This window comes from Crassostrea angulata, chromosome 1, assembly GCF_025612915.1.
Source record: "Crassostrea angulata isolate pt1a10 chromosome 1, ASM2561291v2, whole genome shotgun sequence".
NCBI classification, from domain to species: domain Eukaryota; kingdom Metazoa; phylum Mollusca; class Bivalvia; order Ostreida; family Ostreidae; genus Magallana; species Magallana angulata.
This window is the reverse complement of record NC_069111.1, coordinates 36,565,601-36,591,247: the sequence shown is the minus strand read 5'-3', so window position 1 is coordinate 36,591,247 and position 25,647 is coordinate 36,565,601. Positions and strand designations below refer to the sequence as shown.

Below are 25,647 nucleotides of genomic sequence, written 5' to 3'. Positions count from 1 at the left end.
TTGCTGTCTGTTTTCAGCATGACCGGCCTTGAAAACGCACCCAGGATCAAAACAATGTACTCTTGAGCATCACCTCTTTTAGCTGTATTTATACTCAATTGAATATTCCTGTAATGAAATATGTAGCCTCAATCAGATAATCACAGTGAGAAAGCAGTTAACGACCAAAGGACGAAAACAAAAAAAACTTACATGCAAGTCAATGATCCATGGTGCAACGATGCAGTTCGGTTGCAATTCAATTCTCTTAGATATTTGATTCATCAAACTTGAATGAATTTCTAAATTTGCTGAATAAAGATCAATTATTCATTGATACATGACCCTATATTGACAATTTTCGCAATATTTCTTTGAGCCCTGCTCTGCACATTCCAATACGCCCCATAATCATTTAGTAGCGACGTGATATGTATGAGTGCAGATCATTTCCCGTCCTCATTTCCATATTTGTTAATGAACTTTTTAGACTTATTTATGTTGATAATCAAAGCCATCAACATCAAACCAATTATTAGGCATTCAAACAAAGGATGTTCTTGAAATCTCCACGTTTCCGTCAGCAAGATTCCAGATAAAAATTCTGCCTAAAAACATAACGACCAAGCGCTTGTCAAATTAATGAAAATGACTTTATTTTTCTGTGTCTAAATTACCGGTAAAAAGGGCTTCAAACTATATTCACGTATTAACGGACTACTTGAATGATAATTGAAATAGTCGCACTCAAGAGTTCAGTGTCAGGATGTAAAATTTCTTTTGTTAGTCATGGAAGTTACTTTCAGCAATCAGGTTTACTAGCCTTCAGGATTATCTTTATTTCTTGGGCTATGACATCGCACACAGAACAAAAGCACTTAGTATCATTGAGGATTGACTATTTTTTATGACTACATATGGGTTTGGTATCTCATTTCATAATTCCCATACAGTCATTATCTTAATTTTTGATATTGTACATATATTGTTAAAATGATTTTTTACACCTGTCGAAGGGAAGCAAATCTTGGTTTATGACTTCATTTACGTGCAAACGTAAATTGCAAAATTACCTCGTTAAAAGAGTTTTAGTTATATTACACGACATGAATGAACACTTCAGGTTTTGTGAGGAATTAGATAGTTAGAATGCAATAAAAAGTTATCTATTTGAGAAAGCAAAGAACTTCTGTTATATTTTGTTCAACATGTACATGGATTGTAATACACGTTTACATTGAATTAAATGTGGTTTAACGTGGTATTCATACTGAAATTAGACAAATATTTAAATAGTTACTTTTCTGAATCGAAACATGTATAAGGCAAAACATATTGAAGAGACAAAAAAGTTTGTATTAAAGTTTGTATTAAACTCAGGTTATCGTTAAGGCTTCTGGAGGCAGTTTCTCTCTGCTTTGTATTACGTTCTTACCGGTAAAAATGATGTAGTATCTGTTCTATGCTTGCGACCCTTTGTCGCTTGAGAATAATTCCTTGATTCATGTATTGCCCTTTAGGTTCTAAGTTTTTGTCAATAATTTAACGCCTCTGTGCAAGGTTTGAATCTTAATCGGAATAACATGGTCTTTTAGAATCGCCATAGTCTTTAAATGAAAGCAAGATTTACAGATCTATATCACATTGCTATCTACTATAGGTCTGTCAATATTACCTTATGTAACTCATTTATAACAGTCTCTGAGGGTTGTGAACAGTTGATGATGTCTAAGACTGATTCCATTTTGCATTCCCTGACGTATTCAAGCAAGAGAAACAATAAGAAGTCTATTTAAAAACTGTCACTGATTTATATAACGTCATCAATCATGAAAAAAAAGTAACCGACTTTTAATTTGTTTTAATTGCGAATTTCAAAAATAAAGGTAATTAACTAAGAAGCCACTTTTAAAAACAAATGTTAATATAATACAGTATATTATATGCCTTTTATTTATAGAAGTCAAAGGGACACAATTAATCAGCCCCAGAACTGACTGATGTGGCTCTGCACAACACTCATAAAACAGCAATTAACTGCATCCAAATTGCAAAAAGTGTAATTAACTCAGTAGTGGAAATTAAAAGTACATCTTTGTTCTTAACAAACGCAGGATATGTAGAGGGCCACGACCCACTGATCTATTTTAGAGATTATGTAGATTTGGGATAAGAACAAATGTAAAGGAAAATCGGTGAAGAATGCTTTTCATTTCTCCCCACTTTCTATACAGAGAGTCGGCCTATTGGTTCTTTATGTTTTGTTCCTGTAGCATATCTAGTGCACGAGTTTTTCATCCCCTCTGCGCCACAATTAAAAAACATTCCTGTCGTTTCAACTATAAAAATATTATTCATAAGTGTGAGATATAATTTTATATATTTAATGTACGTAACGAAAATTATAACAAATTAAGAACAACACATTATTTGTGGATAAATTTTAATTACGCATTGAAAGCTTACACGTAAATAACGTTCCTTTTGAAAATCTTCTAAATGAAATTAGGAAACAGCTTGATAAAAAGTGAGAAAAGTTTCAACGGTTTCAAAATATGTCGTATCAAAGTATTGATTATAAGTATTGATTGTACCACCATCTAGATATTAGACATCTGGTGCATACATGTTACTTAAATTTCTGCAATAACGCAATTATATCTGGAGAACATTGGTATTCTTAAACGGGGGGGGGGGGGGAATAATGCATTAGTGATTAATAACGAGTTAGACCTTCTGCAGCTGCTGTATTCAAAGAGACAAAGCATGTTACCAGTGTTGCAAATATTTAAATCTCGTTTATCTATCAGTGTACTCCAATCACAGTAAAAAAAAAAGGAAACCTGAACTGACTAGAGAATTATGTGCTGCAGTTTATTTATAAATCACTCTATACCAAGCAATAAGTATTGGAGTTTTTATCGACAACTGTTGGTTAAAATGATGCAATTTGCATCAAGGACGTAGTGGAGGTCGTGAACGCGATCATAATGCCTATTGTTAACTTTGAACGGAAATGTCTGCAATTGGCACTGAATAAATCTGAAAACGTGTGTACTGGCCGACTCTACGATAAAATCAGCCATAAAAGCGTTATTAAACTCCTATCCGAGGCCCAATTTGTAGTTCTCTGAGTCCCAGTAGCAAAAAGTAATGAGATCAATCCCCCCCCCCCCCCCCCCCCTGAAATTTCGCTTAACACAATAACGATGGTCATGTTGGACTGTGAAAAAACCCTAAAATAATCTTTGGATCCTCTATATATACACTTAAAACAGCACATGCAGTTTTAAAAACAAACGTATTCGTGAATGCAGTCTTAATAAAAACATGACAGAAAATAATTGATCTTCTCAGTTAGCTTATTAATAAAAGATATGTTATTAAATTTGATATACAATTTAGAAATATGAAAATCGTATTTGTAATAAGATTTATTTTAAAACAAGATGAAGTATACTTTGAGTATATTATCACATAAGGATTTTTAAAGTTACATTCTTTTTAAGTATGTTTTGCTTTATGAAGTAAACTAAACTTCATCGCATTTCAAAACGGATCTGCATTTGGTAGAGAATTACTTGAAGTATATCTATCATGTGAAAAAAGTGGTATCCTAACCCAGGATAGCTAATGGATTTTTTTGGAAACTTCAGATATCTAAATGGTTTCCAATTTGGAATAATTGTGTTCCCACCGGATTTATTGTGAAAATGACTAAGCTCCAATTGCCAAGTTTCCATAAGCGCCGAAACCATTTTTTTAACCATGTTGTTTACCCATATGGTAATGTCTTCGATTCCACATCTGGAAACAACAAAGAATCAAAGCATTAATTTCTATAACACAATTGGGCATACCGGTATTTTAATCAGTTTAAGAATAACAGAAACATGAAACACATTAACAGAATTTAGCATGTTTGGGAAAACAAACACAATGAATTAATTATATAAAGGTGGGGAGCGGAAAATAACAATTAATAGCAATCCAATTGACACCTTATTTCATAACATTCAATTTGATAGGATTTGATAGGATTTGAGCCAAGAATTATTAAATTTAATGATATAATCTACCAAAGCAAATACATTTACATCTAACATAATTGTTTCCATATTGCTCCTTACATGGAAATTGCAAGAATTTTTTATGGTACCATACCTTTTCTTTTAAGCTCATTAAGTGAATAATATTCCGAGACAAAAAGACCACCGGACAAACAAAATATCAGATGCAATGACCTTTTGTCTTGTTATTTTTTTTCTCACTAATATTCTAAAAGATGCAACACTGTATTTCTTTTTCATTAATCTTGATCTGAATGTTAGAATTTTTTGGGGTGACCTTTTGCATTAAATAGATCATGGCGCATGTTCCTTAAGCTTCTGAATGATACTTAACTCGCCTCTATTACAGCTACGAGACACTCAGTTACATTTCGTTCCTTTAAGTGTAATTTAATTGCAAAACAAGGAAGCCATATTTCTAGCTAAATGATCGTCATAGCAAGGAATACCATAGTTCAGTATGTTAGAGATACAATTACGATAACAGCCTTTGGGTGCTTTTCAAACTGTATACGTGTAAACTCGGACAGGTTATGTCTTCCTTGCAATTTGAAATTCCTGAACGTCCCTAATTGATTGATTTTACCACGCAACACAGTTCAGAAAGTATACAGAAAATCATATCGTCTGCAGCTGGTTGTTCTTTTTAAGACTTTCATACACCAAAACCACCTGCTCCAATGGACCTGCTATGACATTACGTAAGATTGTGTCTTAAAATAAACAACATGATTTTTTTCAAATTTTATATACAGGTTTGTATTATTTGTACAAAAAGGGCATTCCTTGTTTTTAAAGCTGCTTGATCCGATTTTTTTGTAATTACAGTATCAAAATTTTTTCCATACAAATCATTCATCTTAGAAAGTTATGGACTTTCTCCTATTTACACCAGCAGAATCAGTCTCCTTTCAAAGTTAGAAATATTCAAAGTAAATAAAAATAATTTCTCTTTGGGCAAACGAAAAAACAAACCAAAATGCATCACGGGAATGTTTAGAAAAGGAAACCGCTTGGTTTCGTCCCCCGAATGATTGGGGTTATTCAACCCGCATGCAATGCATCGATTGTAAAGAAAGCAGACTTTGAAAATATTAGCGAACAAAACGTACACATGTTTATTTGTAATTGTCTGATCATTTCGACCTTTATTTAAAGCGATGTCAAAGTCGTAATACAACCATACCCGTCTCGTCGTCAGGGGTGAAATTTAACATGAGGCGAAATAACGCGGAACCTTTTAATGTCGTTTGTTTTGTTAGCAAATTTTGTATGTATTTTTCTTCATTGAAATTTGGCATAATTGACGGGTAAAACTACTGCAATGTCTATTATTATACATATACTAAGCATAGCCATCGTTTAAAAGCGTGCATAAAATTTGATATAAAATCGGACCAAGCAGCTTTAAATAGGTCCAACTGGTTTTAATTTAGAAAATTAATTTTTCCCTTGATTTTAACATTTGGTTTCAAAAAAAAAAAGATATTAAAATATGCTTGTTCAAAGCTGCGCTCTTTGTTTCCCGAAAAAAAAATGTTTGAACACATTTTGATCTATTTGCATTTATGGTAGTGTTTATGACGTCATAAACTACCTGTGAATGGTTTTAGAATACTTCTCATAATTAACAAAACATTCTAACATATCAGATGCATTATAGCTAAACTTGGTCGTACTTGTGCCATGATAATTTAATTATAACACAAAATCGCTAAGCTAAAACTCAACGACAGTCCCCTAAATTTGGTTGAACATCATAATTACTTTAATAAAGCATTTTAAACATCAAAAATGGAAGAAAAATGATAAAAGTGGCTCAAATTGTGATAATGCCCCTTAATATTAGTATAAAAGGTTTGCAACGACTACTTTTTACTCATGACAATAAGTTTTTAGAATTAGTGTGATCGCTTTTATCAGGTTTTTATCGTGGGCAAACCTTTGAAGGACGCTAAACAGTGGACGGAGGGAAAAGTTAAACGTTTGGTCAGGTCAGCTATGGGTAAAAATAAAATGAGGATTTGTTTAAACAAAATTAAAATTCAAGTGTTTGACATAATCAGTCTGGTGATTTCGAAAACGCTACATTCATATGCACCAAGTATTGTCTGGCGTTGCAAGTTGCGTATAGTTACGAACACTCCTACATGTATATATTACTTGTCTTACAAATATCCTGAATGACTATGATTAGTTATTTAGTGTCCGCTTGGAGGGATCATCTACTGTTTATTACACAATATTTTGCTGTGAGCGGAAATGATAGAACCAAATTAGTGTAACCAGTATATTTCATAATTTACGTGTTAATTAAAGGGGGAGGGTGTTAATATAAATTATATTAAAATGAAATACTGGTATGTGTTAAATACAAAGTATGAAAAAAAAATACTGTTATAAATTTTTTTATTACATGTTTATCTCAATATGCGGTAGATATCAGTCATGGGATAAATTTTTGATAATATTATTCAACTGTGTGTTCTTACGTCACGTGACGTCATAATTAAACATTACGTTGCTTGAGGGGATGATTGACATAGAGTGGAAAATAAACAGAATAATTAAATTGAAAAGTGACATTTTTTCATAAATTAATAAAAATATGTTAGAAAATTTATACTTGTGTTAATCTTTAAGTAACTTTTTTTCGTGCGTAAGGTTTTTGACGTCTTGCAGAAAATGTGTTGAGTTGCTCACAATTATAATGTTTACAGAAAAGACGAAGGCTTAACAAAATACGTGGTAAAACATATGATGAAAAGAATCTCTCATGATTTACAATGATATATAGGGGATATCTGTGTTGTGTGATTATATATTTGCTTTATCCAACGAGTTGAAATGGTGTATTCATTCGCGAGGCTTGCCGAGCGTATATAACCATTTCAACGAGTTGGATAAAGCAAATATAAAATCACACAATTACAGACGCTCTAATCATCTCATACAATTTGATATATATTATAAAGCTTTTGAGATAGTCCCTTATATGACCCGAACTGATTTTTTTTCAAAGATAAAAAACGATGATGCAGCGTTGTGTCATGCGGTTATTGTGACCTTGTGCAATACAATTTAGTACGTCATTTCGGAGATAAATCTAACTGTTTTAATGTAAAGTTTCACTGAAATAAACCTTGAAATAAATTGTTAGCTCTAAATAATTTTTCTTAGAGCTTAATCACTTGATTAAATAAACATACAGATCAGAAGACTTGAATAATCAAGTTTGTTGACATACACAAAGTTGCGAATGCTCGTTACTTTGAATTTACTCGATCTCGAACGAAAAACATAACTTATCATAAATCTTGACAAACAAAAAAAAGGTCTTCCGTTACGTTTTTGTATAACTGCCAAAAAATGGGGAGGAGGCTAACCCCCCCCCCCCCTCGGTTCCGACGCCTATGCTACACAGTTATGTGTTTTCCTTCATAATTGTAATTTAAATCTTTGAAAAAATCTTATTAAAATTTTATATCATTTTTTGTAGTAGATAAAGTTATGCTTGAGGTACTAGAAAATATTCAAAAAAGGGCACTGAAGCGTTGAAGCGAGGGGCTGTGTCAAAAATAGTTCGGACCGGAAGTATTTGATAAAGCATCACCCGTGTGATAAAGCAAAGATTTATCACACGGGTAATATACACCACACGTATGAGACAAATGATTTTTAGCCAACTCTTTGTGTGTTTTCTATCCCCCAAGCCTTAGAAAACGCATAACTCGTTAAATAAAAATCTTTTACCATCGCAAATCATGAGAGATCCTTTAGATTTGTAATGGTTGTTTAAATAAAGGACGGGGTGCGGTAGGGGAGGGTTTTATATTTTTTTTATCGGTCTAAAACGGAAATTCATTTTGTTAGGAATAAATTTCAAGATTTTAGTTATTAATATTTTATGTAGTTTATAAACTATTGCAATTGAACCTGGCCTTGACTAAATATGACATCTAGCAGTGTTGAATACCTCTTAAGATGATTCAGCAAAAATCTTCTCGGGGGCGTGGAAATAAAATCCTCGCTTTGCGAATGTGAATCAAATTGATCCCAAAGGATGTGTTATCGGAGATAGTTTAAATGATTGTGAGCACGTTATGTCTGATAGCTAAAAAATTAATTGAATAAGGCCGTGTTGAAATTCAAGCAACATGTATAAGTGGACACTGTTAAAAACCAAGTTAAACTCAAGTTTAATTTCAAAGCAATAAAACAGAAACATGTGTAAATGTTAGTGTGTTTAAAACGCAAACTCATATAGTGGTTTTCCTTCCTACCCAAAGACAATTTCCTCCTAACATTATTCGAGAGTGCAATTTGCGCTAAGAAATAAAAAGCAATGCACAGTACAATAATCGAATGGCTAGACAAGTCGGCAAATACCAAACTGATAAGAAGAAAGATTTACGTAGCATGTGCAAGAAAACATTTTTTTTCTACTTATTGCTTGTAAATTTGCTGGATCGTGATATGAAAACATGAGATGTTTTTCCCTCGAAATTCTGAATCGTACATTAAATATCACTACAATGCATGCAAGTGATGTTGCTATTAAAAGTGTGAACGGATGAAACTAAATTAGCCTTTAAGAAGACAGTATATCTAAGATATCCCAGATCACTCTCATAGATATCTACAAGCATCTCTTGTAAATTAATTTGATACGGTAGACATTCAGCAACAGTTGCTTGTTGCAACCAATGTTATGCGTTTTGTTAATTTCTTTAACATTTTTATCTAAGAGGATGAAATATTTTCCTCCGAAAATTAACCATAGTAATCTTTCACGAATCTTTATCTTAATTGATAAAATTTGCCAAATGTCGGTGAAAAATGTTGATTGAAAGTGGTCTGATTTTTAAGTTTGCGTGCTTCAAAAACTGCAACATAATTCATTTTGATATTTTTCTCTTTTTAGTATATTTTTAAACAGATCATTTTGTATTATAAATCTTGAGTTGTATACTTAATATTTATTATCATGGCTAATAGTACCTAGGTTTAATATCTGGGTCAAGTAAGTAAGTTAATCTTATTTTCTTTTTTAAAAAAAAAAATATCCAACGAAAAATTATTGATCATTGAAATAAATATCTTTTCAATATAGATATATGCATTTAAAGAACAAATACAATCCATTCCTAGATTTTGTTCTATTGATAAATAAGCTTTAATATAAAAAACGACAAAAATAGTACATGTACTTGTAATACAAAAACAAAAAAAATCTGTTAGGACAGGAACATTTCTGTATTTAAAATTAGGTATTTTATATTGTGAACCTTTTATATCAAAGTGGCTTAACATAAAATAAAGTTTTGTATCCTTGAATAACCTTCATTTGAATTTAAATCGTGTTTCCAGATTGTAGAAAGACGTCTCTGTGTAAAACTATTTAACGCCATGAACTTTGACAGTCTTATTTCCGGTGCCATTTAAACATAAATTCTCTTAACTGCCTCTGATTCACCTATTGTAGAGTCGGGCATAGGTAGAATTGCTTGTATCTGTCTGAACCATAATGTATTAATCAAGTTATATGTTAAATACAATCAGTTCCATTTCTGGCAATCAGACAATTCTTGTGCAATTATTTCGAACACCGCTTGAACTCTATTCGTTGTTCTAGTTGATATTGCCGCCTGGACAATGTGTGCGTGTACTTTTGAATTAGCAAAAAGTACAAAATAACAACTTGAGGGGCAACTATGTACATACTTACTTTATGATGACGACAGTTGTATCTTAAGGCATTTTTTATTTGGTTAAAAACTTGTTCAAAACACTCCTTTCGTAACGAAGAAAAACATATTACAATAAAGAAATTTTCCAGACAAAAAATAATTGACCACATCTGATTGCTGTGTGCATTGTCCAGACCGACAAATTCGATGAAATGGAAATGTTGAACGAAGGCTAAGAAATAGCTGTAAATGAGATGAAGTAATCTTTGCATTTGACATGTAATCAATTGGCAATATTCTTTATGAGTTATCAATTTGGCTGCATATGAATGATTATTCCTCACTCTTAATAGACATATGTATGAGGCTTGTGCTTAGTATGCCTACATAAATTCGATGTTAAGATTGTTCTGATTCACATCACGCTCCAGAGGTTACCTATATAATAACAACATACCGTTGTTATTACCGTTTCGATATGTTGCCGCTAGGTTAATGAAGAAACCCGGAACTTGATCGCAATGTCATCATTAATATAGGCCATTCTACTGTCATTTTAAATTAGCTCTCCATGTTTTTGGATCAACTTTTGTTCACCTGGGACCTTTCTATAAACATCTGCAAGCTGTTTACCATCACGTGAAATTATTACGTGAACCTGCAGTGGTTACCAATACATGTATGTTTTATGGAGTTTATCATTAAAAATTCATAACTATGCTTCTCTTTTGAAACAACCATAAAATACCTAACAATATGGTTATGCTAATTGGTATATCTAGCAGAAAGACAGGCCAGGAAATTGAAGACCTATATCAAAACAATTGTTATTTTTATGCAGAGTTAAGTAGCAACTAATTGTCTTTATTTAAACAAAAATCAATATAGGTAAGAGATTCTTTCTACCATATAGCGCATATCATATAACAGCAGGAGGAAACATATATTCTTTTCTTCAATTTATTGATAAAAAAAGATGGCGTGTCCATCCCTCGCAATGAGTGTTATCTGCAGATATCTGTAAATATTTGAGCTTTTTATTCCTCAGGGTACTCTCAGTGAAAATACGCTGGTCAATTATTGATGCATGCTCTGGGTTGGCAAACCGAGGTCACAATCATATACTACCAGCAACAGCTAAAAATGATATCCGCTTATTCGTTTCTGTGGTGTTGAAATGGAAACTACCATAGTTATCACGAAGTGAATTTATCGGACGGAAAAAATATATGAACACAATGTATGTTTTTAATTCTGATCTACAATTATTCTCCACAGACTGTCACAAGATCTAATTGGAAATTCAAAGTACGACTACAGCTTGCGTAAGCCCCCCATGTGTTCCTGCCTCTTCGTTTGTACACTGCACTTGTTTTATGAAGGAAGGTACGGACTGAACATCAGGACATGGGCTCCTAAGGACCGTGATATGATTTACAAGAAGGCATGGTGAGTGAGTGAAATTTTACTATGCAAATTCGTTTGATCTTTGTAAATATTTATATTGATATAGATATATCAAGAAGAAAATTTGAAAGAATTATATACTAAAGACAGAAATGTCTTCAGCGGCATGTGTTTCAAAAATCAGTCATAGTAATGTTTCTCCGCACGTCAATAAAATGACATGAAATCATCCGTATACAAACAAAATGTGCTGATTGATTTCTTCTGTTTTAGCCCATTTAGACAGCATCACCCGCTCAATGTAAACAATCTTCATTTACCGTCTTTTGTCACGCTATTTTAATATGTTTAACCTTATGCTCGCTCTTCTAAAAGTGTACGTAAAATATTGAATATGACACGCGAATGTGTGAAAGAAAAATGGACAGATATATATACATTGGGTTTTCTTATGAAAGAAACTCAGTATTCTCATTTTTATATTGTTTGGAAGATGAGGAATAGCTATCTCAAATACTTTAATATGTTTGTTATTGGTAAATACACAGAATGCTCAGCATATTTTAGATAATTATAGTCAAAAGCAAAGAACGGGAGATTAAAAAGTGCAACAATTTTTAATAATCTTATAACTTCTTACAATCAAAATTTAATTTTCTTCTATAAACTAGGATATACAGACCTGCACGATTTAACGCTCATGTTGTATTTTACAATTCACTCATTATAGGGAGCAAGAGAAGCAATTCAGCAAAATGCTGTTAAAACAAACATTTTCAGTGTGTGAGCATATACATATGTTGTGTAAAGTTTTCATCAGGATGTTTTATCATTGAATTTGGAGAAATTTGAAGATTTTAATAGAAGATTTTCAAGTATTTAGATTTTATGGGGATGAATGGTTTGAATTTGCATTTTTAATGAAACTCTGTATTTATTCTAATTTTCGATCACTTCTTTCCTAAAGATGTTGATTTCTTTTTATATCTATCGGCAAATACTAGCGCCAAATCAAAAAATGTTCGTTTGATTGACTTTTTACTGATACTTTTACTCTTTTTGCAATTCTGCAATTTTCCCTCTCTTCAATAATAATAGTAAACTCTCTTGGAGGAAAAAAACGTTCCCAGAAAAATAATTATTTTCAGAAAATATTAATAATCATAAATATGTTATAGAAATGGTAGAGAAATCAAATTTTATAATTCTGATATCGATTTGCTTATAAATCATCACTGTCAGTGCTTAAGTACAAAACGCGCTAGGATTGTCCCGGTGTTTCGCTGCAAGTCCTCAAACCATTCAACCTAATGATTAAGACGAACCTCGGAAAAGTACTGGTAATATTTAACATCGATAACCGAAGACATTCTCCATAAAACGACGGATACCATATGAAATAAACCATATATTCTTGAAGGAAGTGTAAAGGCTTGCGTAATGAATATATTATTAGAACTACATTTGCTCATTTGTTTTAAGACAGTTTTAAAAATTGGAGCAAAAAATTAGGCCAGTTGTATAAGTTTTTGCCGAAAGAATTGTTCAAAACAAGCAAGGTTTGTTAGAATGATACACATCTCTAAAGTAAATGGACCATATATACATTTGTTTGCGGTAAATGAACACTGCAATGTGAGTACATGTATACATGAACTAGCCTCGTATCAAACTCGTAAGACCAAAAGATTTTTAATACAACATCAATAACATTAAATTCTATTTTTCCATTGAAGCAATCAGCGTTCAGTTGAAAACATTTTTTTAATGCGACACTGCTGTAGGACACAGCTAGATGCCAGTTCCATCAAACGTCTGTGTGTGCGACAGTGACAACTTTATAACAAACTGAAACAAATAATTGGGTTGATTGATCACTGTTTAACGCAATCTATTTCCGGTGATGTGCATCTTGTTTTAAGTGACGCCTATAAACGGACATTTATCTCCCCCTTGATCTGACGTGAGAATCGTCAAGATTACCACAAGGTCTCAGTCATTGTGGTTCGTTTTCATGCAAGAACATCGATACTAGGTGTACTAGTTGAATACAAGTTTTTCAATCAGAATACTAACATATGCTGATATCTTTGATAGTCTTACTCTTTTAACGCACCCTATAAGCATTATATTAAGATCTTTTGAATGTATTGCCTCTTTGATACCCCCACCTGAACTTTTTTGGGGAGTCCCGTTTCACAACACTAGCTTATGACTTATTAGTATCTGTATAAGACTCAATTTGAAAATTATACTTTTGCTGCATCACAATATTCTTAAGATATCTTGTGATAATTTTAAGAGCTTTCTTTACCTTCAGATAACCAGACACATGTCGGGAATCTAAAATTAACAGAAGAGATCTAGTTTGAGAGATAAACCGATGCTTTGAGATATAAGTATTGATAATGTTTGACTTCCATGCCTTTATTTCGAAACCTTTAGGAATAGGATATTTTTCACCACTTACTCAGTTACCAAAGTTACATGTAATATTAATGGAATTTGGCCAGCGTTTTATGATAGTCCTGGCAGGTTATTCTGATTGTAGGGACTTTGTATCCCTACTGGTAAGACAACTGAATGCATATCATTTTAATCGCAATTGGTAATTCATTACAGCCCTCAGCCCTTGAATGCAAACTAAATATGCAATTCATAAATAATAGAATCCACATTTCAAAACTTATATAATTAAAAACCACTTGCATTCTTTAAAGACAATTCAAACTTGCTTAAGATTTCTAATATATAAATAAGTTGTTTGTAGTGTCAGCGACAGATCTTAAATTAGTCGTAACTCAAGCGTTTAAACCGGTCTTAAACGGGTCTTAACGACAGTTTTGTAAAACTTTGCCTTGTTAATGATATATGGATTTGAGAAATGTGGATAGTCCGCTCAGACTGCGCTTCATGCCAATTCTCCATTCTTGACTTCTAAATCTCTCACTGACAGCTAATTAAGGAGAAAGGTACGTGACTATGTTTAATAATTTAAACGCAAAATGTGCGTTGCACAATACACGAACATTACTTGACAATTATTGTAGGGCATTTTTAAAACATGGAGGGTAAACAAGGATATTATATATTAAGAATCAATTGGATGAGAAAGCTAGCGCTTGATGCGTTTTTAATCGGGTTTTCTACAGGAAAAATGGTGAAAATGACGCGTAGACTGGCTGACAAAATGGTGCCCTATTGTACAGATTACTCCTACTACAGTTTTCAAGATAGGAAGTTGTTCTTTTGCAGTACATACATCAGAGGTGTGCATATTGCTATGATTTTGATTTTTGATAATTTATGCAAAAAAATACCAGCTGTGAAACTTTATCATTTTTTGCATAACATTGCATATTGAGTACCCCATTTCTCTGTTCAGGGTTGACAAATTGATTATGGATACTGTTCACGGAAAAGAAAATCCGGTTTGCTGTCACATTGACAGCTTTTTTCTGTTTCGTTTCAAGAACCAGAACGACATCACATCGTAAGGGAATCTAGAAAATGTAAAATTAAGTCACTTTAAGCCCAAAATGAGTTTTAGCATTCAAAGAAAGACTTTACGATATGAGTTGTCTAGACTTGCCTAAACTGTTTGTTCTTATAGCCGTAACATAGTTCCAGAGGGGATGAACATGAGACGGAGGGGTAAAAATCAATAATATTATATTAGTTAATCATCTGATTGCAAAGATATCATGATATAGGAAGAATACCTTGTAATATCAACAACTATGTCCAAGCAATTCTATCCAATTTTATGTTAGTTGAAATTTCTTATGTACCTAAGAAGAAAAATATTTACTTTCCATAATGAATAAATTGCAACAAAAGAATTCGAAGAGTTTTAAGTTTAATGACAGAAAACTTTTTCAGAAAAATTTATATATAGATTAAGTAACAATCCCCTCGTAACTATATATCGCAACCATCGCTTTTTGTCTAATACTAATTCTTGTAGAAGATTCTGTAATGAAATAACAACAAATCATAGCTTTAACGTTAGAGTTCTATGATTTAGCCTTTTACACTTATTTTGTTTTAATACACGGAAACCATTTCAACTAGAAAAAAATCGGTACCCTACTTTCAAATCCATAGCGACATTACACGCACAACAATTCATACAATTAAGACCACTGGTAATTTGATTGGATTACTTTAATGTGTCGTTGAACGTGCGTTGCATAGCAGCTTCTTGCTGTTTTTTAAAACAAATTTAAGATTACCTTAAGCAAATGGGCATTGATTGTAAAGATTTCAGAGTTCTGCGAATGTTAATGTCTGTAAGGATCAGTCATAATGAAGAATGCTACATGATGTAAAGGTTCTGGACATTTCAGGTGAATGTTACGATCTTTGATGTCTTTCATGCAAATTGAGTTTGAAACAGTACGGAAATTGCACAAACTAGTGGGGAATGACTTATTTTATGCGTGCAATTTGATTTATTGTACAAATCTATGCATTTAATGGTAATAAAAAAAACTGGTTGGGGTTTCTTTTATGTTTGCAAAGTTTAATTTGTCAAAAGATGTCGTATAACATTACAGCAAAACAAAACAAATCAAAATAAACATACTAGTAATTGATCATGAAGTTTAGGAATTTTTTGCTTATCTGCAATGAGAAAAACTCTTTCCTCGTAAACAATTTACGAATATTCAAATTGATTGATATTAAAAAGAATTAAATTACATATACGTACAATTCCTTAATTTGATATTTTTGGTATTTCAAAAATAATTTACCGATCATTGCCGCTGATTATCCGCTCCTTCGTCCACGTGTTAAGATATACATGTAGCTGGAGATCTGTAGCTCTAAGGAAAAATTCCGGTTGACACGCCATAGAGCTACAGTAACTGATCTGGATTAAGTGTTTAGTTTCATTTTTTAAAACGCGGTATTTTGCCTTTCAAACTCCACCATCGTAAATTTATCAATGAAAGAATCCATAAATTGAACATGATTATAATTATTTCTTAACACTATAAACAACCTGAGTAAGTTTTCACGTAATTTTTTCATATATTCCAGCACTGGCCAAGAAGTTTAAGTGGTTTTTTTAATGAGTGACAAAGTCAGCTCTCGCAATTCGATTACGCACAGTAACTACGAAACCTGGCTGTTGAGAAATCAATGAAATATCTCTAAACACGTGTTTAATCTGAGTATTATTTTCCCACTTGTGTAGCTTTTATAAAATTAAAACTATAATGTAAACATTTTATAGTGTCTATTGCATAAAAAGTTAAATGGATAAAATAAACCGTTATAAAGATACTTAATGGTAAAAATCGAAGTAGATATCCGATAAGTATTTCGAGTTGAGATGGCACTTATAGTTTACATTGCAGCATTAAGCAATACATTCAACAAAATATGGCATATGAAGCTATAAACGTTCTGCAGACTCCCATTACTCAATTTTATTACGCGGAAACCATATATGAGAACGAATGTACCGTTCACACGCATAAACCCATCCTTTTGAGAAAAAATTCTGATGTTTAAGCAATCGATGTCCATATTTGGCAATTTAATTTTCTTGTTCAAAATACATCTGTACGCGAGAGAATCGTACTAGAGTCAATTGGATACCTGTAGGAGTTAATATATGATTAACAATCTGAATTAGTAAATTATAGTATGCAATACATGTAGGCTGCAAATGAAAGGTGTGTTCCCTATTTTTAAAAGATGCTATCGACAAAAAACACCTTCAAATCTAGAAGAGACAAACTAATACTATTTTACTAAGTATGATTGCCTTTATTGGTTGTACTTCATAGCTCTATTAAAACTGACACAAATGAAATCTACACAATCCAGTTCTAACAAGTTTATCGATTGGTCTAAACCTTCAGCAACCAAAGAAAAATCACGGACTGTACAAAATAATCATGATGATGTCAGACTCAAATTTCCATGTATATGACGACTTGGCTATTTCTTTTATCGAATGTCAAATATACATTAACAATAATTCAGAAACTCTTACTTATTCTTTATAATCATTAATTTGTAAAAAGAAACATCTAAATATAAACAGTACAATACTTTCTTTGATGATTCATGTTGGTTATAAAGATAGCGATCATTGCACAAAAAATTAACATATATTAATTCTCGTTTCATCTTTTCTGCAATGTCGCTATCTTCCGCATGAATCACAAAAGCCTGTATTACATAGTCGGTTTGTGATTCTATTTGAACAATAAAATGTTGCGTTTTTTTCAGATTATATAACATTCTTTACTCGCGCAAGCTCAATTCCTACATTTTAAGTACTTTCTTGGAAGATGATTGCTCATATGTAGAGGTAGATGTACCTGCCAAAACCTATACTATAAAACATATAATACTTAAACATATCAGCGGTCTACGGGTTCGACATAAGATTATACATTTTCCAGACTAAAGATTGGATGTCCTGAAATATTGTTTATACAAGTTGCATTTTTCTTGACCTCTCTTGACCTCTTTTTTTTTTTTTTTTTTTTTGCTAATTAAGTTTGTCTTTTCATTTAATAAATTGTACGTTACGTGTATTTATTACTTTTCTATAAAAGACGTTTAAGTCAATTTAACAGTTTCACCTTCAAAACCGGCGTGAAAACGTATACTTTAAATATGAGCCTGTTTCTGTTGGTGTTACTGGATTTCCTTGCGTAAATGTAAAAAAGTATTTCACATAAAGGGAGTTAGACAGATGTTTTCATTGATACATGTACAACAAGAACAATGTTTACACGATCAATGTATGATATACTACCTTGACCTTTTTACCTTCCGTTCTGCCATACAATGGATGCCTTTGGTTCACGCCTTTTTACCCTGTAGCTAAATGTGATAAAGCAAGTTCAACCTTTCTTATCAGATTATATTAATAGCTGTTTTAATATCAGAAAACATACACAATTTATAGACGCTCAAGTCGGAGAATCACCAATGATTTGTACGAAGATAAGATTAACTACACTCAATTGTTCCTATGCTGGGCAGATCGTACATGTACGTATCAGTATACATACCCCCATAGAAAATCGCAAAATCAAGAGTTGACGTCATAAATGATAGTGTTAATCAGCCGCTGTGATTTAGATTGTCTGGTAACTTAATCCCCAATCCTTCAATTATTGTTAGCTAACGGAAGCAGTTTCTTATGACAGAGAGCTTGGGAGAGATTGTGTTCTCCTACAATAAATTTTCATGTCATTTATTAGTTAATGTACATTATAATTTTTTGAAGCATAACTTCATACGCGTTTCCCGAATAAAGATTTTCTTAAAAACCGTTTTTTTAATTTCCTTGTTTGCATGTACTGTATGTATGCAGTTTAGGTTTAAAACTAAAGAATTTGAGATAAACCTTTACAGAGAATTATTTATTTCTCTCTAGCTACCGACGTTCTCATCGACTTTCCAAAGCGCCAGAAATCTCAATATTTAAATTTCTTATTATCAAAAAACAATTTATAGAATGAATTAAAAAAATATTTTACTATCTTTTCTCACAATATTCTTTTCAATATAAATGCTGTAAATGTTCATTGGGACTTTGCCCCCTCAATTATCACCTATTTCAAATGCAACTCGTCCCCCTCCACTCCGTGGAATTATACCATTACTCGTATATTTATTGGCGTTTTCACAGTTACTCAGCAGTATCTGAGATAAATAATATTCTTCAAAAAGAACGTTAATGACTTAAAGTTTGTATTAATGGATTGCAAACCAAGGTCACTCTTGGACATGAAACATCAAGTACCAAGGCCATCTTAGCAACAGGGCTGGAAAACGATGTAAAAATGAATTTCTCATGAATCAAAGTTGAAACGTTTTATGTACAAAACTAAAATTGTTATACAGAAGTAAAAACATATTACGTCCTTAACTACACCTTATTTCTTCTTTAAAAATCTACGTGTTTTTATACAAGGACAATTCAAACTTGGAAGATCTCCATGATATCAAAATAAAGATATGTGCATACAGAAAAAAAAATTCTGAAAAGTGTGGGAGAGACAAAGAGTTACTAGTAAACTAAATCCCATCAAGTTCAGGATTTTACCGGTTTAGGGACTATAAACTATAATGTGCATTTTGTAGTGTATCACTAAGTGTGCTTAATTATATAATTTAAAAATCAATTTTGATGCCTGTTTTTCCTTCTATAGATCATAGACATGATGTTGGTCACGTTACTTTTGTTGATCACATGACAGTTATTACAGAATGTATTTCTTTAAATTGTTTAATAATATAGAGACATGTAAAGAAGAGATCTCCATTTTAAGTTGTGCCTCTCAAAATAACAAATCTTTCAGTTCTTTTCATTCATTTTTTTCTAATGGGTTTCAATGTGCTGTTCAGTTGTATTATGTAAAGTTTTCTAGTAAAAGTACATACGTTCGGGTAATTTTGACGTTTTTACTTTAGACGTAGATGTAAAAGTACAAAATTTTAAGTGGTTAATATAATCATAGATACATTTTCAATACTATTCTGCAAATGTTAATTAAAAAATCCTAGAGTGTATTACTTGTTTGATGATTCATAATATAAGTGCCAAGAAAAATGTCATGAAATATTTATATGATTAAAAGCATATGCTAAGATTGAAACGTGAAATTCAAAAGAAAATTCGATTTATATATTCTTTCACATTTCTATTTAAATTAAGAAAAAAAACCTCTAAAATTTGGAGTATTGGTTTTAATTTTCGTAAAGTTATGATAATGCTACGTAAAAAAAAAGCCAATGTCGTAATTATTTTTTAAATTATTTTCTGTTCTTAAAAATTAATAAAATTTGCAAATAAATTCCATTTAATAAATGAACTATTTCAAAAATTAAAATGTCAAATTCATATTTGTCAGAAAAGGGGTAATTCATATTAAAATAACTCCCTTATACGATATTGTCCAAAACAAACTATGGTGTCGATATCGACGATATCGTACAAAAAATGATGATATCGAACCTGATAAGTTGCATTACATTCAAGTTGACATTGACGACTAGTACCCAAAATTACGATATCGAATCCAAAATAGGGTGCATCATATTTAGGTTGTCGATATCGCTAACAAAATGACGATATCGATATCGTCGATATTGACAGCAAGGTAGTGAAACGCCCCAAATAAGACATTTATGCAAGATGATGAGGGAGTTTTACGATGATGAAATGATATTGATACGACATCGTCGATATCAACACAAAGTATGGATGTGTAGAGTATCCGTCTATGCAATGCGTCTAAAGCTACATTACAAAAAATTGTACACTGTATCGTCCTGTTCCCTCTTAACAAGGATTTGCAACGTCGATGTTATGTTGTATATCAGCAAAAAAGCATTTTTAGAACGATGACCCAATTCATCCAAAAAATGGCATGTCTGTGACCTATCCTCAAAGGCAGACATATATTTTTATAAACTTTATCATAATGAAACATTATCTAAACAGCGGTCATTAATGTGTCGAAAGCCGAAAGTTACACCGTGTAATATTAGCTCTAGGCCGAGTTCTTAGTATAATGTATAAATTATCGATGGAAGCAAACAGTTCTTCAAGTGTGAAAGACGTCTCTAAAATGTAGAGTTTAAAACCTTTTCAATGTTCTACCGTGTGTTCTTCAAATTCATGGCCGTAAGCTGTCAATGCTTTAAACTTTACCACTATTGATTCATTGATTATTCAAACCAAGGAACTTTTTTGTGACTTTTCTTTGAATTTTGACTTAACGTTTTACAATCGGCTGGGAATTTGATAGATTATTGTGTGTTACTTTTTGCTCCAATGGTAAGTTAATACGATCTGCATTAATGAATGAGGTAATTGGATTTCTTATGTATGTTTACCTTGGATTTCTTATTTTTATTTACCTTTACCATTAGCAGGATAATTATCAATGAAGTCATATTGGAATCGCATTGGAATCAATTATTAAAGTGATTTCATATTCTTCGTTAAAATTTTATTTGGCTCTCAATACAAATAACAAAACAAAATCCATGATATTCCGACTGTGCTTAATATGTGTACATATTACATAAGTTTTAACATATTCATTTCATAAGTCAGAACAATAGGCATAATATACTCTAAATAGCAAAAATATCCGCGGATCCGGATATCTGTAAAAGCAAAAATTATAATACTTTTTTTTAAAAATCTTTTTCTTTAAATTTTAAAAGTCCTTCTTTCCATTCCCTAGCATGGCATGTGTAGGTGCAGAAACGATATCAACACATTTTTTTCTGATTTGCAATGGATCCATTAGCAAAAAGAGAGTTGTCTTTCAAACAATTCTAATGGGAACCTGTTCAGCTGTTTGAGACCTTCCATGCAATGTTAATGTTACCAAAACACTGCACAATTCGAATCCTTCGTTCCATTAAATGTGTCCAGTGGAATTAAATAAGATGGATAACAGTTTTAGGATCAGAGGCCTTGATAGTTTGTATTCTTTGATGACTAACCGAATATTCGTTTTGATGTTTTATTAATATTGTCAAATTGTTTAGTTTAAATAAATGTATATAGAGTATGGATTTGAAGGCCCTACACAGTAAAAACATTAAGAATCTGATCGGGTTTCCTTTTTAGTTATGATATTATTAAAAACATTAGCAGAACAAATCCCTCCTTTTAGATTTTTGAGAAGATGGTAATATTTGTAATATTCTTGACTTAATATAGAAGAAAAATGCTGTATTTTGATCTAAATTTATTCAGTATTAATATTATAAATATATACATAGCCGCTAGAAAATATTGAAAATATGCCCAATCCTTTAACTAAAAAAGGGAATTGTATGAAATACATCGAATTCTTCTTTAATTACAAATAAGTCTATCAAATAGATTTATTTAAAGAGTAAACGTTAACGGTCATTTGGTGTAATTTTATTTAGGGTTTGCTTAAAGCAAATCAATAATATTTAACATATTTGCTATAATAGTTTATTTAGTGTGTCGATAGGATAAAATAAATGTAAAATTATCATACACCACGCAAACAATTTCAACCTACATTTCCATATATATATATATATATATATATATATATATATATATATATATATATATATATCTATATCTATATATATATGCGCACTAACGCAAACGATGTCAATCGACTGTCACCTTTTGGGGAAATTTTGGTACCATTGAAAAAATAATGCTCACAATACAATGCTTTACCACAATATACCCCCCCCTTTAATCTCAAGAAAAAATAAGATAAAATTCAGAAGTAATGTGAAATATACCATCGAAACGAAAGTTACAGACATGTCATCGAAATTAGTGATATTTGGCTTTTATAAAAAAAAAAAAAAATGGTTGATTATGTCAAATAATGGCGTTTTCAAAAAAACAAAAAACCATGATATCTTTTGTTTTGACGTAAATTGAGTATTTAAGTCTCACTACCATCTCCTAAACTAGTGATTGGTACTTTGTTGGGAGTGTAATCATTTATCAAGGACAGGCACTTTTTATGATGGACCTATTAAAAGCACTTTCAGTATCCACTACATTCCAATCTGTCTCAAAAATTGTCATTCAGTTTTAATAGATCACCAATTTCACCCCATTGGTATCTGATTGCATAAAATGATCGATTTGATAGTTGATAGTCAGGACATTGTGACATTGCTAACGAAGCAGTTTTTCTTCCAAGGGACAATTTAACAGCGCTGACGAGATAATTCAATTATTATGACAATTCCACAATGTATGGACACAGGATCTTTGTCAGATAGGACCATTTTTCAGGAATATATTTCTAAATATATATTGAATTTTTAACAAAATTGATTTGAGCTGAAAGCGATCGTCCCATTTGACCCTTTCTGTTTTCTGATAGATAAAGGACGTCAAAATTAAAACATTAATGTTATTTTTGGGTTTAAGCATTCATGTAATGGACATTGACCCTTTGTTGTTTGTGCAAAATGAATTTGCATATTAAGGTAGTCAAACATACATGCAACATTCAAACTTTAAGTATCTATAAACAGTATTCTTGTGGTTTAATATTTCAAAGGATACATTATTTTAATTGATACATTAAAATTTTCTGAGATCGTTTTTTTAATTTAAAGCAATATTTATTATCAGTTTTTATCTAAATAATACCTTTCATTATCAACACTGATATGGGAATTTCCAACGTGAATTTTGGTGTGTTCAAGTCTAATCTTTTAATTGACAACATTTATCTCAGAATTCTAACTTTTGTAGCATTTCCACTTGAAATAAATAACTATAGGCTGAATTATCGTGTTAAAAATTTGATTTGTTTTATTATCAAGTTTTAAGACCCTATCTGAAATAGATTTGCAGAATTGCTATCTTTGAATAGATATTACCTTTCCTGGTGTGAAAGTCGAAAGTAACATGTACCTAGATTTATTGAATGATTGAATTCTAAAGTATTAAAATCTTCGAAATGAACTTGTAAGATATTATAAAACAAACCAAAACCAACAAGCATGCGCTATGCAAATGGAGATGTACTTTGCTACCTTTGCTTTCGATGCGGGCTGTGGTCTATAACTGTATTGTGGTCTATATTGTGGTCTATAACTGTATGAAAAATGCAAATAATTTACGTTTACAACATATGTAATGGATGCTGAATAATCTTTGATTTAAGACAAATGAACAGATTTTAGTTCTCTCCGGACCCCAAGGTAACTGATAATAGGTCGTGGATCCCGCCCCCTCACCGTGAAACAATATTGTCCATCGTGGACCCTCCCTCCCCCTTTCGTTAACAATTCCTCATATCCTTTGATTGCTACATGTGTCCGTTACCTGTGAAGCAGATCTATAGTGACTATACGATTTCCGTGTCACTGTTTGAGTCACAGGTGGGGTTTATGGCTTGTCCCTTTTGTAAATTAACATGGCATCTTTCTTTAACCATATGTGACAAATGCAGCAGACCTTTGAAGAATCCATGATAACAGTGTCGGTGTCTGGTCAAATGATGATGTTATCATAAAAAAGTGGGTTTATGGCTTATGGCCTTGTTGATACTAGAAATTTTATTGGTTTCCTCATAATAGTTTACATCTTCCGTCCACGTGTTTCATAATCAACCCTTACCTACAATACACTCTTATGAGTCATTTACTTATTGCAGTAGACACTCTTCTGCTGTATTATTGCTTCTCAAAACCCATCGATGTACTTAAACATAACACAACACAACGCGGAAGTGGGGGTTGTATTGGGGTTTGTTTTATCTGTAGTCCAGTTAGTCCGTCAGTTCATGGAATTTTTCATCGCAACTCTTCTTAAAGGTCTCAACAAAACTTTTAATTAATGAGGATGCAATATATAGACATATCATCACAGGGCATTTTTACACCTTCATTTGTTTTTGTTTTTTTTGTTTTTTTTTTTGGGGGGGGGTGCCTCTATGAATTTGGGTGGACTGATCCTACATGGGCCCTAGAACTTGAGTTATATGTATATAGGTAACGATGATAACCAGCTTTTTTACTAAATTGCCGGGATAAGAAAAGAAAGACATCTGGAAAAAATTACATTTAAAGGCGTAATACAATTCCGTTGGTTGGCTTTCATTAAGAGGTCTAACCATATTTATAGAATGTAATTATCTTCTTTAAAAGAAATTTCTATATAAAAAAATATCTAAATTTAAACTATAAAATCTATTGACTTCTTTATCATAAATAAGCATAAAGCATAATAAAATCATATCTTATAATTTGAGGTAGGCCTTTTGGTTAATTTGTTGACCATGTAGCCCCGTTTAAGCTATTAAAAACACCACAGTGTTCTGCCGTTATGGTCTTTAAACTGAGATATAAACTACTTAAAGGGGCATGGTCACGATTTTGGTCAAAAATCATTTCTCTGATTTTAATATTTACAATGCTCCAGTAAGATATTTTTAATATGCAACCAAAATTTGAGTGTCATTTGTTGAGTTATAAGCGAGTTACAGAGCTTACAATTCTTTGCTATGTAAACAAAGCCTTTCTTTACATTTTGAATGTTGAATTGAAAATTACAGTTTTAGACCAAAAATGTGTTAAATGTTAGGAACTGTTTGTTTATGCTTAAAATGAATAAGAAGATTGACAAATCAGTTTTAAAAAGATTTTTACTGGTATATTTAACATATGTAAACAAAAACAGGGCAAGAGCCTTTTTTACATGACAAAGAGTTGTGAGCTTTGTATCTTGCTTATAACTCTACGATTGACTCTCAAAATTCATTTGATCATTAGAAATGCATTCCTAAAGCATTGTAAATAATAAAAACAGAAAAATAAAATTTGACCCAAATCGTGACCATTCCCCTTTAACAATTTCCCATTATATGTATTATTTTTCTTCAAACTTTTGTATTCATATTCTGATCATATTACCACCCGATGAGGCACTAAATTACCTTTGACGTATACTAGAATTACCTGACAGATTATGTTTAACAGTA

At 31.8% G+C, this 25,647-nt stretch overlaps 1 protein-coding gene across 3 annotated transcripts in view; it reads left to right on the top strand.

Moving 5' to 3' along the window:
* LOC128187691 (sex peptide receptor-like) overlaps nucleotides 1–25,647 on the top strand; it is a 50,048-nt gene that overhangs the window by 20,740 nt on the left and 3,661 nt on the right. The window contains exon 2 of one of the 3 annotated variants that reach the window (XM_052858262.1): nucleotides 11,018–11,192. The gene's annotated coding sequence lies outside the window, so the exon portion shown is untranslated. Of the gene's footprint in view, nucleotides 1–11,017; nucleotides 11,193–20,708; nucleotides 20,967–25,647 lie in introns of those variants that run through there. The other 2 variants (XM_052858168.1, XM_052858350.1) reach the window with 2 other exon arrangements.